The sequence below is a fragment of the Chamaea fasciata genome, unplaced genomic scaffold (assembly GCF_029207755.1).
Source record: "Chamaea fasciata isolate MVZ Bird 193981 ecotype frontalis unplaced genomic scaffold, bChaFas1.0.hap1 SCAF_34, whole genome shotgun sequence".
Classification (NCBI taxonomy): Eukaryota; Metazoa; Chordata; class Aves; order Passeriformes; family Sylviidae; genus Chamaea; species Chamaea fasciata.
In genome coordinates, this window is record NW_027094119.1 from 735908 (window position 1) to 740246 (window position 4339).

Genomic DNA, 4339 nt, shown 5'->3' on the forward strand with positions numbered 1-4339 from the left:
ATTCTTCACGACAGTAAAATCAAGGAGTCGCACAGATTTCTGTGCCACTTTCACAACAATAGATTAGAATCCCATTTAGATCTATTTCTTATTTCTTACCAATATTGTCACTAGTTAGTCTAGTCACAGCTAATGAGAAAGTTTCATTAGCTTCCAGCTGTCTTTGAAAACAGATGTAATCATCATGTGTGCATATACTTACATAGATTTACAATGGGCAGCTTAAATTCCTTCAATGCTGTTAGTGATGCAGAAGCCCAGAGAACTTCATTAACCAATTATCTGGTATCAAACTTCTTTTGATCCGCATGTCTAAGGATCAAGGGTTTACAAGATTTGCTGAACTGACATTGGTTTCAACTAAATGAACTCAAGAACTGAATCAGAACACTTTCAAATTCTCCTTAGTTTTACTGTTGTTTCACTCCTCTGGAATAAAGAAATTGACCAGTTGAATGTTAATCTAAAGCAAAAAATATGCAATATTATGGCCACCACTTAAAACCCAAACTTTTGTAATAAAGCATTATTCCATGCACATGTCAAAAATGCTTAATCAACCCAAAGATCAGAAATAATATGCAAGAAAGGAAATAAACATCTGAAAGCCTTTAAAGCTCAGTAACACTGGATATGTTCAATAGCAACTAAGACATAATTGGCTTTATTTTTTTTTCAAGCTCCATCATTAAGAGACTGATTAATTACACAGTGCAGAAATTAAAATCTCATGGCAACTCACTCCAAACAGTCTGCACTGCAAAGCATCTGTAATTCAAATAGAAGTTTCAGATAAATGTAGTGTGCAGTGAATTCCAGCAGTACCTCAGGCTCTGGGGTACTGGGTAGACGGAACCACACAGATGCCAAACCCTGCTGATCTCTCACACAAGTGAGCCTATGTGGCCAAAGGCTTCTTTTGCAAAAACCCAGATGCTTGTGCTGGCAGGCAGAATGCAAAACACAGTGGTCTGTAGCACCTGCCTCTTCTGCATCTTCACATTGGTTAGTCCCCAGAAGTTTTAGTTATGTCTGCTTTATTCTCTGTTCCAGTTCATGCTTGTGTTTAATAAGCCGTTCTATTTCTGTTCCTAAAGTTTGCAGGTTTTCCTTCGTGGGAGGGAAAAAAATGATAAGATAAGTTATACAGGGAAATTAATCCATCAGCACAAAATACACTAATAAGTCAAAATTAGTGTTTATGTCAGCAGGTTGATACTTTCAAGTATCCAGAACAAATGCAAATTATCAGAGTCAGAAAAAAACCAAACTCATTTCAATAAAAAACTCAAAGCTCTTGGCAAGTCCTTTTTTGCAGTTACCAGTACTCCACAGGATGCCCAGAAGGTAGAATGCTAGTTCCCCTAAGCATTTAAGGGAAATGATGATTACAGGAAGAGATCTCCAGCTTGTGCACAACCCTGCAGCCCAGCTGGCAGCCTGCACACCATTTTCCAGCCTGCCAGCTCTCCGTGGCAGCAGAGGTGCTGCCCCAGCAGCTCAGGAGGGCCAGGCAGGCAGAGCCCATGCTCCTGGTTCCACATGCCCAGGGGAGAGCATGGAGAGACCCTGCCCTGCTGAAGGCACAGGCACTCCAGGTCTTATCTCAAGCAGCAGCCCATTAGTGCAGCATACTCTGAGGGTACCAAACTGGAGGAACATGGCATCATGTCACGTAACTCCCCGGTTAACCTCAATGCTATCAGTGGCACCAAATCACAATGAGCTGACTTCTGAAAAGCCTTTCACAGCATGCAGTGAAGGAAGCATCTAAGAACCACAAGAATGTGCACAAGAACTGGCACAGCTACTCACTTTCAATGTAATATTCTTCAGGAATGTATCTTCTAACACAGCCTGAAGCTTCCTGTTTATCTCTAAGGAGAGTTCCAAGGTGAGCCCACTGTCTGCAGGGTGAGATGTATACAGAGATGCCATAATCCCACCACGCCTGCTCAAGTGAACTTTGTTGAAGTCAGAGGCCTCTGATGAGAGGGTTCCAGCCTCTTCCCTCAAAATATAGCTCTGAATAATTCTGGAGGATAAAAAAATAAAAAAAACAACATCATAGCATTGCACGGCAGAGAAGAGTCTGATGCTGAAATAACTTTAGATTCCTGACATGAGTAATTTTACTTTCAAGCAGTACTGTATTACCAAAAAAAAGCAGTAAAAGTTTACTCCTGCAATTTCTATGCCAGAGGAAAACCTGGGATACCAGTAGTGATACAGGAAATGCTGGCAAATCAAGAGACTACAATGTGCAGCATTTACTTATTTAAAAGTATTCTGAAAAGATACTGGGACAAGAAAGATCTTTCTGGTAAAAAGTCTACTTTTCTTTGCTGAAGGACTCCAGACACGGAATCTTAAGCTTTCTACACATGAGAAAAAAATTACAAAGTCACTTCTCAAGAGTTTAGGAGGGGCTGGTTCAGCTCAGCCTTGCTGATAAAGCAATTTGGGTTTTCCCTCATCAATCTGTTTCATTAACTACAAATGCAGAATTGGAGAAGTTGTTGGATATTTTTGCGTTTTTCTGCAGCTGGCGGCAGGAGACTTTGCTCAGACTGGGGGTTGGGGCTGTCCAGCCTGGAGAAGAGAAAGACCTGGGGAGATTTCACTGGGGCCTTCCAAGACCACAAGGGAGCCTGAAAGAGCTGCAGAGGGACCTTGGACAAGGACCTGGAGTGCCAGGACAAGGGGGAATGGCTTTAAACTACAGGAGGAGAGATTTAGATGGGATCTTGGGAAGGAATTCCTCCCTGGGAGGGTGGGGAGGGCTGGGCTGGAATTCCCAGAGCAGCTGTGGCTGCCCCTGGATCCCTGGGAGTGTCCAAGGCCAGCTTGGAGCCCCTGGGACAGTGGGAGGTGTCCCTGCCCGTGGCAGGGTGGGGCTTGAAGGTCCTTCCACCCCAAATTCCATGATTCCAACCCAAAGATAACCTGGATTGGAGGCAGCAGTGCCTGGGGGCTAAAGCACCTTCCCAGCTGTTATCAGAACAGGAGTTGCAGACATTTTATCCCTGGGTTTTCTTCCTTGTCCCTCAGCTGGGAGGTGATGGGAACGACCAGCAGGAGCTTCCCCAGGCCCCGGGAGTGGGACACTGGGAAGGGGACACTGGGAGTGGGACACTTTGGGAACGGGATACTTTGGGAGTGAGACACTGGGAATGGGACACTGGGAGTGGGACACTGGGAGTGGGACACTTTGGGAGTGGGACACTTTGGGAGTGGGACACTTTGGGAATGGGACACTGGGAGTAGGAGACTGGGAATGGGACTCTTTGGGATACTGTGGGAATGGGACACTTTGGGAATGAGACACTGGGAATGGGACATTTTGGGACAGTTTGGGAAGGGGACTCTTTGGGAGTGGGACGCTTTGGGAGTGGCACTTTTACAACCACTATTGGCTTTGTGGTTTATCCTGAGACAACAGACCCAACCATAAATTGTCACTTCAGGGCCAGCATTTAGTGCCAGCTCAGGGAAATGCAGGGTGGTTGGGGCAGGTATTAAACACCCCCAATAAATCCTGGAGGAGGATCCCAGGGTAACCATGCCTGCTTGCCAAATCTGTTTGCAGAGCGCACAAAAGCAATGAGGAAAACATTGCAACAGCACAAAGGTTTTCTCACAGCTCCACCACAGGCTTCTGCCTCAGCAAAGCTGATTGTTGGTGCTTTTCTTCCAGCCCCAAACTGGGATTGAGCCAGGCCCTGCATCCATTGGGACTGGGATGCTGTGGCTGTAGGATAAACCCCCAGCCAAGCCCCGCAGGGAGCCATTTATCCTGTTTGGAGCCCGTTTATTTTTCCTCCTTCCCCTGAAGATGTGTGTGAGGAGCAGAGATTCAGCCAGGCCCTCTTCCCAGGCCCATGGGATGTGTGTTTCTTTCCCGTTTCCTGGAAGCGCTCGGTGTTTGGGGAAGGTTGCTGGGCCACGAGGAGCTGCTGGACACCATCCATAGCCCCTCTCAGGCATTTTCTGCTGGGTGGGACTCCCTGAAAATCCCTTCAGCTTTGTAGGGAAAGCACTTTTCCTACGGGGCACACAGGGTGTGAGGCTGGCTCTGGGAAAGAAATATTCCCAGGGAAGAAAGGCTGGGAACGTGCTGACGGCAGCACTGCTCTTTCAGGTGTCACTGTAAGAAGCTTCTAAAAAGCTCCATTTCTGCTTGGTGGGCAGAAAGTGCAGGAAAAAGTGCTGGGAATGTCCACATGGACTTCAATTAGCATCAAGCAGCATCACAAGTGGTTTCGTCCAGGCAGGAGTCACAGTCACTGTGAGGTGATGAAAACGGAGATGGGATCTGCTTGAGGCGGATGGTGCAGCG

General features: G+C 46.4%; 1 long non-coding RNA gene across 1 annotated transcript; it reads right to left on the minus strand.

The window, feature by feature from the left end:
- Window positions 1-281: 281 nt before the first annotated feature.
- LOC136303450 (uncharacterized) lies at window positions 282-2289 on the minus strand. Its single transcript, XR_010724225.1, has 3 exons — window positions 2158-2289; window positions 1816-2035; window positions 282-1110 (listed from the first exon to the last, which is right to left on the minus strand). It is a non-coding gene; the product is annotated as an uncharacterized lncRNA (long non-coding RNA).
- Window positions 2290-4339: the final 2050 nt, after the last annotated feature.